The following is a 14,321-nucleotide window of genomic DNA, read 5'->3' on the forward strand; positions in this document are numbered from 1 at the left end:
TGCAAATTATATGTAACATACATCATATATTGAAACTTTCAGCTAGCACTTTAATCTCTTTTCCTATAATTTATTGTGATGACAAGGGCAGTATTCACCCATCATATTTATACTCCTGCATTTAAAGAAAACAAAGAGAGGTTCATGCTCAAAAAAACTAGTGTATGCCACAGGGTAATATTGCGACTGGATCTGCACATTCGTTCGCAATAGATTATTTTGACTCTGGATGTTAGGGCCTTCATAGTGACGGTATGAGGTAGAGAATTGAAGCTAAGTGACAAAACAATAAAATTAAAGAAATATCACCTTGCTGTTCTGTTTATTTCTAACTGAATATTGTATAAATGAGTACCCAACTACTTAAATAACTCAAGCCAGCAAATAAAATGCATATACGATTGCTAGACATCGGGACTGCAACTCAAATCACTATCTTCCGGTTTAACATTTGAGTGTTAATCAAATTTCAAAGGATTCACTCTATTTCAGAAAGGGTTGCCAACAACCTTACCATGTACTGGAAACATGAATTCTCATTTGTAAAGATTTAAACAGGGCTGTCAACTACTTCTGGCGATATAATCACCAAAACAAATTATCGATAACCGAGCATCTGTTATACAAAAATGATCAATTGAGTCGAATTTCTGGAGGGGCGCTGCAACCCAGCACTGCGACCTTATAAGGTGCAATGCGTTAACCCTCGAGCAAGTCGTACTCCCAAGCCACAGCAGCTGGCTATGCTAAGGTTCGCTGAGCATCCAGATTTCGAGCAGGCAACCCAACTCGTTTCTAAACCAACTCCCTCCTTGCATCGGGGAATGCTATGGAATGATCACGGAATAGTTAATGCCTAATCTTTGGAAATGGGAGAGTCTCCAGAAAAACCCCCAACTACAATCTCGTCAGCCATAAGTGTCACTATTGATTTTTCACATGAAAACTCCCCGGCCAGATTGGGATTGAAGGTCTGACTCCTCAGGGATACAAAAATGAAGAGTTTCACGTAATATATAGAGAATAAAGCAGGGTTGCCAATTGCTGAGAATTTAAACGCAAAATTGGAGCTTTTGTAATGGAGCATGTAACCCCAATCCTAGTACAAATCTGACCATTCAGTACTTTATCTCTTCGAGTTAGTTGTAAATATCGTCTCATAAAATTCATTTCAACCACTCTAATATTGTCTCGAATTTTTCCTGTAAGAGGCCACATCTCTGTTTCATATAGTGTAATATTTTCTACTATATCAGCCGAATAATATTTCACTATGAAATAATCATTATTAATATTTATGAACCAGTAACTATGGTGCGGAAAGCTGTGTGGCAGATATCATGGTCTACAGTGCAGCAAACAGAAACATCGTTGGCCAAGCTGAGCACAGAATAATAAACTTACACTTCATATTGTGCGATTTTCCTATTATTATAAAGCAACAACTAAAATCATTTTTTCTCATATCAAACACGATCAAATAATCTAATTGGGTTAAATAGGATTTGAGGGGAGGTCGTCTAATATTTTTGGCCCAATTATAAACTTACTGTAGTCCCACGAAAAGCTCGTCCAGTTGGACATTTCGTGCTGTAGGACATTTCGCCCAATATCAATTTGTCCAATTTCTAATTTCGGCCAACCCAAATTGCATCCAATCAGCAGCGAAAACGCAAGAGTAATATGCGAGCTCCCTGTTTCTATTTGTATAGATTTCTACAAGATGTGTATATAAACATTTAATTAGTAAGAAAATACTAAAAGAATTTACAATAATTTAGTTTTCCTTTAGTCGAATGATTACTGTTAATGATGATACATACTTGTTGCGATCGACTTAATGGCTCCAACTTAAAGAATTGGACGAGTAGGATAGGACAAAATGTCCCGCGGGACGAGAAAATTAATAGACGAGATTTGAATTGGACGAAATGTCCTGAAACCTTAAATAGAAATATTGGTAAAATTTCATTTCATCCGTAATTTAAAGATTAATAAATTTTTAAATTATATTATATAGGCTATAATATATTATTATATATTCTCTTCCTTGTTTCTTGTCTGATAGTTTTATTCCACAGTATTCCATGAAGTGTCCTTATTGCCTATTTCTCGATTCTTACTCTAATTTCTACATCAGTTTCACAGGTAGCTGACGTGTTTATAATTGAACCGAGGTATTTAAAACTATTACCTGTTTTAATAGTTTCAGAGTCTAATATAATATCAATTGTTTTTCTCCTACACACATATTATATTCTGTTTTACTAAAATTTATCTTCAGTCCCCATCGTTGAAATGTCTTTGATACACTACTACATTTAAAAATACACGCTTTGTTGTAATGGAATTGACCAAACTAAAAAAAAACATTTAATAGAAGAAGCAAAAGACCGTCAAACTAGAGAAAGTCCGGGGAAAAAGGAAAAAAAGAGATAAAAATTGCACAAAAGAAGAAGCAAAGATTCAGAAAAGGCATAGACATCGCACAACATAACGGAAAATGTGAGGACTTCTTCTAAATACAAAATATATTACCTGTAATGTATGATGCATGCGTAAAGTTATAAGGCGCAGGGTTGGCAACCCTTTAACTAGCAATTAACAGCTTAATTTCTTGAGATTATGTGGCACTTTAACATAATTAAATCCATATGAAGAGCAAATCTCTCTTTCTTTAATAAGCTATCTTGTTATCGATCGCACATAAATAAGCACAGAGTGATCACAGATCTAACCATTTATAGCAGAATGTGTATATAAAAGCTGTTCTACTTTCCATATACGTGTCTGCCGTTGTTATCTTTTATAGTAATTAAGTGAAGCACAGAATTCAATGGAATATCCTGTACCTATCCATATCAAGCAAGGGATCGAAGAGTAAGGTAACGTTTAGATTAGAAGTAGTTCATCGATTTTTATAAAATTTCAAGCGGAAATGGACGCGAATGTTTACAAGATCCATTTTAAAAAACCTCCTCCAATAAAGAACGCTCGGCACAGTCCAGAAGCGCACATCTTTGACGAACCACTGTAGCTCCGTTTTCAACTCTTGTGGCAACAAAATATGCAGCTGTATTGTTGTGGGATTGCGGACGGCAAAATTGGAAACTAATACTAATTCTGTTGTTTCCTCCCTTGTCCCTGTACCCATTTGTGTTTCTTTATACAAATAAAAACAAAATAGAAGTGCCACCATCTCTATCGGCACTACACACCTGCATGGCATACCTTCTAGTGATCAAAATTGAACAAAACAATAAGCAAAAAGGCTCCTTTCAACAAAAATATGTTTTCTCGTGTAATGGGAAAACACTGCTACACATGTAAACAACGCAGATGCGCTCTTCAAATTCATCTAGTCATCGATGCACAGAGAGGATACTGTATTACTGCCATATGAACTTGAACGTTTCGCATATTGATGCAAAAATTAAGTATTTATATATAAATATATTTGCATCTCAAGATACGATTTTATCTATATCACTTTAAAAAATGGATTCTGTGGGTTATACAGAGAGATACAACGAAATGTGGAGTCGGCTGTCTGGTTTTGTCACTGCTTGTACCGTATAGTGTATAAAAAATTCTATGAATTAATAAAGAATGAAGTAATGGATAAAAATTTAAATTACCTGATGAATAATTAAGGACTGTATAATATAATAAATTAATTAAGCATGATACATCTACTTCATTCATTCATTCATTACTATCATTTAACCCATAGTTCCGGAGTCGAAACATAGGTACCCCTAGCGGAGGTTTCAGTACCTACAAGGAATTTAGTTGCACTTATTTGCCGACAGGAGACAGAGGGACAAGTGGTAAGCTCATCGCCTCAAACGCCACGTAGTATGTAGCTAAGGTATTACTAGAACGCGAGAGAAGAGAAATTTAGTCCAAAGTCTCTAATTTAGGCTTGGAGGTATTTAACACGCCGGAAAATTCCGGCTTGCACCCCGGACTTTTGTGCGTCCCCAGACGGATTTGAAGACGCAACCCTTGGGTCTGGAGGAGCGCACATTACCCCTAGACTACTGGGGCGACATGGGACATACCAAATTTAAATGTATTGCTCAAAGTGACCACCCTCCGCTTCCAAACATTTCTCGCACTTTCAGATAAAAGATTACCACACCCTTAGAAGTTCAGCTGACTGTCATTTAATTTATGACGTTTGTGGTATCATGTTGTTTGTTTGAACAGAACCGTAAGATAACCCGATTTCTTGGGATGAAAAACTTTAAAGATTTTGGGACCCAATTCCAAGCGCACTTTTATTAACCCTTTCGTCCGTAAGCGTTTCATTTACAACAGTCCATTTTTTTATTGGAGATAGATCCCGTAGATTTCCACTTCAGTAGAAGTTTATAAATGTACGATTGTGGAGAAACTCTTGTTTAGGGATACTCCCTCTGAAACGCCACTCCAATTTCTTGTAACTTTCTTTCTCACTGAATGATCCACAGTAAAAATCCACTATGCTACAGTGAAAACCATTTCATTTTATTTGCTATGCAAATAATGTTACAATGAACGCAATATGAGACCAATACATTCGTACTCCACCGAACTGGGTTGTCTGCTGGCGGGATTCACCGCCACATCTTCCCACAACATTCGTGACCTTGTATACGCGGCTGGGAAATCCACGGCTCGTTGAATCTCACTATATACTAAGGCGTGACAGAAGAGAGAGCAACAATGAAACTATCATATCAATATTACGTTACATATTTAAAGAATTACTGCCCTTACGTCTTTGTTTTCACAAGCATAATACAGTATCCACTCTGCATAGACTATAGCGCTTTCAGTATTGGAGGCACAGCAATCTTTCTATAATATTTGGTTTCAAAATTTCTTCTGCGCTGTGTTGGGTATGAGAACGATTGACTAGGAAATGACCCTGTTTTCCGCAAAGTTTCTCTGTCCAGTTGGGATCCACTGAACTTTTTATAAGACAAGTTATTTTATGTAGATAAAGCTCGACCGTCATGCAATCTATAGAACACTCTGTATAGCGTGCACGTTCAAAGCTTGCTGGAAGTCTCGGCTGATTTCTGCAAACTTGAACCTGCACACAGTTTCTGTCTCAATTTAAAAGTATGTACACATTGTATGAGGCCTTCACTGCCGACTGACTGCCTGTAGCTGACGGCTAGTGCAAGCACAGACTAACCCGTAGGTGTGTGAACCATGTCTTAGTGCACTATAGAAGACTTGTAACAGCATGAATTGTGTAGAATTGCTTCTAGGGACAAGACCAGAAGTCAAAACATTTACTGGAAGAAATGTTGTAAAATCAAACCTCCGCACGGGGGTTTGAAGCCTAATTGTATACAATCGGGTCTGTTGTAACACATGGCCTACAAATAATAATTGTGCTCACAAGTTCTGCTTTTTTCTTGTGTCGTTGAACAGGGTTCCAGACAAATGATAACAATCTAATCTAAACTTCAGCTGCACGCAGACCAAACATAGAGATGTTCAACGTGTACTATCCAATATTCTAGCCGTATCATCAAATATAAGTATTGGCTTCCAACATTAATTATATGATATTATGTGATATTAATTGTTTGATAAAAGTCTAGTTAAGGACACAATTAGGACGAAAGAACAAATATTTCATTATCAACATCACATCAGCTAAGAGGACAAGGTATATCCTTTTTCAGTTACCAAATGGTGGTCCTTTGAGATTAAATTGGAGAAACTCAATTATGAAAACTCGAAGTTTCAAATAAAAACATTGGAATTCTACAATGTAAAATCATGTGGCATGAAAACATGTCTACTCTCTACCTTATTTCGATTGACACTCCATTCATATCCATCGGATTTACTCACAGCCAATTGTGCGTTTGCAGTATCAGCGGAGTGGTGGGGAGTGATGAAGGTGCTTTTGTATAGGCAACATCATGTTCAGTAGCGCACCTAACGAAATGTGTTATCCGTGCTACTAATTTTCCATTCAAACTTAAAGCAAAAGAAAATAAATCCAACTATCAAGTGCACCAATTTTTCATTTCTGGTCTGAATTATAGTTCAGGCAACTAAGCATAGGAACAAAAATTATCTATTTCTCTTAGAGAGTCGTGTTAGGGACGTTCTTATTGTTTTGCAAACTAATATTTCCAGACTAGCCGGTTAAGAAATGTTAATTAAATTGTAAGCCACAAGTAAAAATTATCGAATGAAGATTGTAGAGAAACAGCTTGCAGATTCGTGTTACGCATCACAGTATGGTTCGAGAACTGTCTTTAAGGGGTTAGGTACAGCTTACAGCATTAAAATTTTGGAAATATTCAATATTTTTTTCTTCATTACTGTATCCTCTACAATAATGAAAATTGGTATGTTTAAAACACTGTTCTTCTGCTATATGAAAAAAATATTTTTACGATAAAAAAAATATGTTTACATTCTTTTTTTCAAAATTCAGTTCACTGTGCAGTGATGAATCGTTTCCCACTTAACTAAAAAAACTATCCAACATTCTGTGATGAATTTTTTTGTGTTTATTTATACATGTCTTATCAACAATATGATGCAAGATCACTGCTCTACCATTGATAGATTGCCTGATAAAAAAATTAATTCGTTTAAAAAAAGTCAAATATCAGTATCACAAAATAAAAAAAATATATATTATTTATTGAGGAATGTAGTGCAAAGAGGATGATATAGTAAATATGAGTTTCAACAATAAAATAAAAGAGAGAGAACATGAAAAGTTAACAAGTTTATGAGTCATGAGGGAAAAGCTTCATCACTGCACAGTGAACTGCCACCATTTTTAATTTTGAAAAAAAATATATATATATAAGTATTTTTTTAAATCGTAAAAATATTTTTTTCATATACCAGAAGGACAGTGTTTTACACATACCAATTTTCATTATTGTACAAGATACAGTAATGGAGGAAAAAAATGTTGAATATTTCCAAAAATTTTACTGCTGTGAGCTGTACCTAACCCCTTAAACCAGTATGGTAATTCAACACATTAAAAACTGTTACAGGCACAGCATGCCAAATAAATAATAAAAAATACGGAAGTAGAATTAAACCATGAAGGAGAAATAATATAATAATAATAATAATAATAATAATAATAATAATAATAATAATAATAATATATGCAATTCATTCCAACGTTGATAATTATTATAGAATTACCGTTACGTATCTAATTATTTTAATATTACAAATAAAGAAATAATGGCAGCAAAATTTTGTCTCTGGATAGGATATCGCGATGTGGAAACTTGTAATGAAATCTATGCCAAATAAATAGCAGATAATGAAGAGTAAATTCAAGCATGCCTATAGACGGCCTGTCATATAAAAAGTCAATACGACAGCTTCCTCGTCAAAGTGGTCTTATACTCTACACTATTCGAGATACCTACTTTAAAGAAGGAATTAAATTTTCGTCTGTGGATGCCGCATTACATTCAAGAACTATCAGCGGAAGCTGTGACCATCGGGTGAAGTTTCTTAGGGCATCTCGTCGCCCTCGGCAGTGTAGGTGGTATAGCGCTGGTATTCTATGCTCGAGGTTGCGGGTTCGATCCCGGCACAGGTCGATGGCATTTAAGTGTGCCATGTCAGTCAGTAGACTGTAGTAAGTAGATTTATTGGCATATAAAAGAACTCCTGCGGGACAAAATTCCGACACACCGGCGACGCTGATATAACCTCTGCAGTTGCGAGCGTCGTTAAATAAACTATATTAAATTAAATTAAACTAGGGCATCTCATAAACCTATCCCGTACCAATTGCACATTTTCCTCTAACCTGGATGTCGAAGGAGGACCACTTCTACGAGTATCCGCCACAGATCCTGTGTTCATAAGTTTGAAACGGCAATTCCCGATGGTGTTGGAATCCAATGTAGCAGGAGGCCCGTGTACTGTTCACTACCATCTCTGCAACTGTACGACGGAACGCCAGACTTCGTAACGGTCGCTAACTGAGCTCTTCCCTGCAATGTTGTGCGATGCGACATTTTGGGTCACTTCCTACCACTGTAAAGAAAACATCCTGTAAATTTCACGACAATACATTACTATAGTCGCGACGCTGTTATTCCCGGCGTGACTCCGCCTCTTTGCTTACGTCTTAGAAACTGAAGGCTCTATAAAGTCTAGGTAGGTAGTATCGTTCGCCAATTTTGTTCTTTCGTTGCCGAGCTACCGGACGAGGGATCTATTTGCCACACCGTTAAACATTATCATGTCGTAGCTCCTATGATATTAAATCAAATGCACTGTAATTCAGCAAATAATTGAGCGCCAAATAACGTCCTCATGTGCTTTCTGCGAACGCCAACGAAAGAGCCAAAATGGCGGGCGATTATATTACGTATTTATCGAGCCTTCTTTATCTTCATCAGCGAATCACAAGACGCACACGTTTAAATGTAGCGTGATTGGCTGCCGGAAATAAGAGCGACGGGACTATATATACTATAATAGCGATCTCCAATAGGGAGTTACTTTTCGCTCACCCTATATAATAATTGATACATTAAAGATGTGAAACGATAGTAATTCTTTTGTCTCATTTGTCATTTTAATATACGTAGCGCAAAAAATCACAAAGATAGTCTAGAAATTCTTTAAGATGAGCACTAATGTGTGTTTTTTTTCAGAAATGATCAGTAGCATTTTACCATGTTCATATGCACCATCCCCATGTAAATTGACTTGTAGATACTAAATAGGAAAAAAATATCGAACAATGATTTAGGGGAAATTGCTGTAAATAGAATGTCCAGAACCACTTCTCTGTATCAAGGATGCTGAAAGCGAGTATTTGCATGAAAATTTCGAAATGGATATTTTCTAGCATTACGATACTTTGTATAATGAAGAAGTAAAAACTAAGGCAGAGGTCCGTTGTAACAACCACGTGCTCAGCATATTTCAGAGATCAATTATCGCCGACTTCACTTTAATTACGTAGGCCTACTTTATTTCATTCAAAACTCGTATAAATTCAAGCAAAGTACTTGGACAAGCCTTACCCTACTAGTAGTAAAGTCGGCGATGTATACAGATAAGTGGGAACAAGACGACCTAGTTTATTCCACTTCGTTATGAACATTATCACGAGTCTTCATTTGTTTGCGAAAGTTTATTACTTCTGTCAACTTCTTTCAACAACAGGTTTAAACATTCTGCAGGTTTCCGTAATTAAGATTTCATAACTGTAGCAACAAAGAGACAAAATAAAGTCGATTTATGGTAAAAACTCAGAATGGAGTTCTTGAATCCTAGATAATTATTTATTTATGACAAGGAATTACAGAGTATGACAATTCGAAGAAAACAAGCGATAAAGGTAGCTGAGATTACAGAGCGTAAATCACTGCACGTTTGTCTGTCTGTCTGTCTTGCACGTGAAAGAACTTTGTGAATGGGAAAACTTCTCGGATAATTTAACAAAATTCCAGTTCCGTTACATTCAGTCAATCGTTTCGTGTATTTGTCAAGGAAAATAAGTACTTAAATCAATATTTCTAGCATGGAATTGACGCGACGATTGTCTAAGTCCGACAGGTGACCTGGGTGAAATTCGTGAATCCGACGCTGACAGGTGGGCCATCCTGCCTGGTTCCGTTTCGCGGACGAGTAACCTGACATGCCTCAGGGGCCCGGAACCACATACACTTTCTATATCAGCATCTGAAGCTCGTATTACCCTAAAGACTTCACCCCACCCTATTTTTACTATTGCAGATGATAGGTGAAATTAGGGGTGATATGGAGAGTATTGATGGAATTATAGAGGAGAAATTGGAGTACCCAAGAAAAACCTTCTGCAACGTCTCCTTTGTCCACTCTCTATGATGGTTATGAATTTATGAAGTTTGAGAATAGGATTTGAATTCTTGAAATAGTTAATTACCGAGATTACACGTAAAATATTTCTGATTACCTTTACAATTCCAGAAACGATATTATTTTCGTTGAAACCAGTGAAGTCCTATCTTCGAATTACCCTAAAATTCTAATTAAATGTGAATTTTTACATTGGTTTAAATATAAATTTCAATGGAAATCAGTATTTACTCGGTAATTCGAATTATATAATGTCGAATTAAAGAATATATATATTAATACATTCACCCCTTCTGAATTTCTAAATCAAGATTCGATTACAAAATAAGCTTATATATTGGGAAAGTTCCTCTGATTGAGGTAGTACATCTGACTTGAAGTGAACTATGTTATTAGTCAGCGATGTATACAATGGAGAAGGTAACGAACTAGCCACCCTATCCCATTATTTATTTATTCATTCACTCATTCCATTTATTTACTTACTTACTTTTTATTTTATTTTATTAATTAATTTATTTATTATTTATTTATTTATTTACTTATTTATTTATTTATTTACTTATTTATTTATATAACAGGGCAAAACCCCAATTACAATAGATAGTACAAATATTTGCTTACAACGTAAAATTGGAGATAACATAAAAAAGAGATAATGCAAGATACAAGTGTAAATACAAATGACAAATTTAAAAAAAAAACAGACAAATAGATAATACCTAAATAAAAGAGACAGATATAGATATAAATGAAAAATACAAAATAAAAATAAATGAAAAATAGGTAAATATAGATAACCAAAAGATGTAAAATGTAGCTATAAGTGGAAAATTACAGAGTAACAAATAGATAGAAATATTATTTAAAATCAACTACCTTCAGTATATTAATAAGAAAATCTTTATACTTCATGTAAGAAATACTGAAATCTAGATCCCATGTTTTATATAATTACTTCATTGAAATTTGAACACGTTTTTAACATTGGTAAATTTTTGTGTGCTGAAGTGTTTGGTTTTTATAATATAACAATTGACGATTCCTTAAATGTGATGTTCTAGCGTTAAGCTGGATTTAGGATAATATTTCGCTATTATCCAGTAGACTGTTGAATATTTCATACAATAAAAGTTGCTCAGCCAGTAATCTACGACTTGCAAGAGACATTAAATTAAATTCAGCAAGTAGATTGTTGTACGAAATTTTGTTATGGAAGGCCGAATAATGATTATCTTCTGGCTTAGTTGCTCACGAGTGCTGCTTTATTGCGAGATTCCAATCAGTCTTCGGACTAATGACTAAACGTACAACATTGGTAAAACTGTGTCAACAAATGTATTGCCAAGTCTCTTATTTTAAATACTAAGAAACCAAAGTAATTTTTTCTTTCTGAAATTTGCGTCCTATACTCCGTTTCTGGAATCTGTAGAGTATAGAGACGAAACAACTCCTTTGAGTATAAGTGATGAGTGGAGAGAGCCAAGTTCAATGACCGCTCACGAGGAAAAACACTCCTTGAAGACGAGCGTCTAAAATTCTATCCCTATCTATCACCTTCTGTCAAGCGTATCTTACCCCTTAGCGGCCGTGAGTCGATGCAGCCCGCAACAATGATACGCTCCGACCATTCGACTTAGGGTAAGTACTTGTTGGAGCGACGATAAACGATAAAAGAAGCAGCGATGCTATATCAGAGAGAATTGAAGCATGCATTGTCATTGAGGTGTGCATATTTGAGTAACGATAAAAGCGAAGATACACGACAAAAGCGACGAAAATGAAAAGTTCCATTTTCTTCGCTCTTGTCGTTCATATGATCTCTGATTAAGATAATATTAATCTGTATAATTACCGGTGGTTATCAATATATCCGAATATTAATCGATTTATTATTATTTCGGCGTATTAAATTAATTATTGTAGATATTGGCAAATTGATCAGTTGTGTATTTATTCGTCATATGTTATGTGATCACAAGAACCAATCACAACACAACGAATTTATACTATCTTTAGGATGAGAAACGGGTTTAATTTTATACGTATTTAAGTTATATTAACCTTGAACTTAGCAGCTGATATTTCCTATATATCTTCTTTCATTAAGTGGATGCATAGAATATCTTCTACTGATAAATCAAAATGTTCTTTTCTCGCGTCCTCGTTGCTCCGATATGATTCTTTGATAATACCAAAGCGTCGCTAGCTCATTTCTTTTATCGTTTATCGTTGCTCCAACGTGTGCGTACCCTTAGTCTACGAATTTCAGAAACGGGGTGTTGAAAAGATAAACAAGATAGAGAGACTGGAAGCCCAACAAATTAATTTTCTTAGCTCATTCTCACATTCCAAATGAACTGCCCGCAAACTCATACGAAGTTTTCCCTAACAAGTTATAGGAATAATGTATCGTTCAGGAGATAGCATTATTCAGGACCCAATGGAGGGAGAGATTATGATGCAAGAGTATCAAGGAAACTTCAGCAGCGGTAGATACACCAGTTATGAAGCTGGATTCTCGGAAAGAGACAAGGTCTAAACCTTGAATGCACCTGCGGTGACAAAAACAAGGACATGGTGTAAAAGCGAAATGGGAGTACAGGACAGCTTTGCAGGCCAGAGATTCGGGTTCAAATACCAAATGGACATTTCAGTAGCTAATAATGAAGCTGGAAAGGGGACGGACTTAGTGACGTACTCCAGTTCCCGTACTATTGTTCCGTTATTTATCGACAATCAGTGGCGTACGCAGAATTTTCTCAAGGGGGGGGGTTATTATAAAAATTATTTACAATTTACATTATCGGTATTTTAAATGTTATGTATTATTATTATTATTATTATTATTATTATTATTATTATTATTATGTCCGCCGAGTTAGCTCTGTGGTAGCGTGTCTGCCCTTCAGACTAGCCGGCCCGGGTTCGATTCACGGCTGGGTCAGAGATTTTCATGTAAAATTTCTACCTCGGGGCTGGGAGAGATGGCAGTGCACAACTTCTAATCACTAGATTGTGCACCAATATGCCTGGGTTAAATCCCAAATCTCTCCGCAGTGCATATGAAGAGAAGGCATATGTCACTGTTGATAGTGATTCGTCCGTCGGATGGGGACGTTAAGCCTGGCGGCCCTCTTGGCGCTAATCGACAGGAGCAGGCTACGTGCCGCACCGGGTTTCCCCTTCTCCCTTCCTCATCTTCATCATCATCATCATCACTCATTCCAGACACTACACTTATATATACACTCACCTTAGTACACTACATAACTCTCCACAGATACACATCATGTATAGTGTGACCCGCCGAAGTGGTGTACAACTAGAAAAATGGGTCACAGTTCTGCCATCTATCCGCAGTATGCGGAACCCGGATCACGCAAGTGAAGTGGGTGGGCATTGGATACACACATATTATTATTATTATTATTATTATTATTATTATTATTATTATTATTATTATTATTATTATTATTATTATTATTATTATTATTATTATTATTATTAGCTGAGGTTTCACAGGGGTGTGTGAAACTAGTATCAAGAAGAATGTTCGCGATAACAGCGTCACACCGTGGCTACGAAGAAACATTTGTCAACGTGAATTTTTCACTAATCTCGCGAGAATCACTATGCGACTTTTTTCTAAGAAATTGTAAAACTGAGCTTTGCAATCTCTTAGACATATCAAAGAACCCGGAACGATAGTGTGAAGTTTATATTAAAAATATAAACTGTCAAATGCACAAAACGTTAAACGAACTTTTCACAATAAAGTCACAATTCTAACGAACGGGTGAATATCCCTGTTAAAAAGAATTTAAAATCGACAAATGCCCAATATTTAACATCTGCACTGCAAAATTGTCAAAACAATCTTTTCAGTATATATGTTTCACATGTTAAATTTAATATTGCGTCAGCTTAATTTTATTACAAGGTCAGTACTAGGTGCTCTCTATACTTATATAATAAAGATAGCATTGTTATAATTCGAACGTATCGCAGTACCAAGCACAATGATTATATTCAAGAAGGAGTAGGAGGATTACGCTTTATATCGATGTAGATTTTGTTACTCCGACAGTGAAAATTTAGAGAAAGGAAAATGATTATGGATACAAAAATATTTAAATCTAAATATTAGTGCTGTTGATCGATCAAGATATTTAATCGATTAACTATTTGAATTTAATCGTAGATTAATCGAGTTTTGATAGTGTTTAAAAAAGTTTTAATATACTGTAATACACAATTATTGTTAAATTTAACTTGTTTTCGGTGATAGGCATAAGTATTAAATGTTGGATATCTGTATATATTGTATCGTTATATTACAGAACAACTATTTTAATTATTTACTAACATATTTATTATGAGCCTTATAATTTATTCTGTCAATTTCTCCAGGAATTTTTGAGACGAACATAAATAACAAAAAGTATGAAGACTCACCT

The 14,321-nt window shown here is 35.5% G+C and overlaps 1 protein-coding gene across 1 annotated transcript in view; it reads left to right on the forward strand.

The window, feature by feature from the left end:
- LOC138700411 (microtubule-associated protein futsch-like) overlaps positions 1–14,321 on the forward strand; it is a 275,099-nt gene that overhangs the window by 227,084 nt on the left and 33,694 nt on the right. The gene's annotated exons all lie outside the window — the stretch shown is intronic.

The sequence above is a fragment of the Periplaneta americana genome, chromosome 5 (genome assembly GCF_040183065.1).
Source record: "Periplaneta americana isolate PAMFEO1 chromosome 5, P.americana_PAMFEO1_priV1, whole genome shotgun sequence".
In the NCBI taxonomy this organism is placed as follows: domain Eukaryota; kingdom Metazoa; phylum Arthropoda; class Insecta; order Blattodea; family Blattidae; genus Periplaneta; species Periplaneta americana.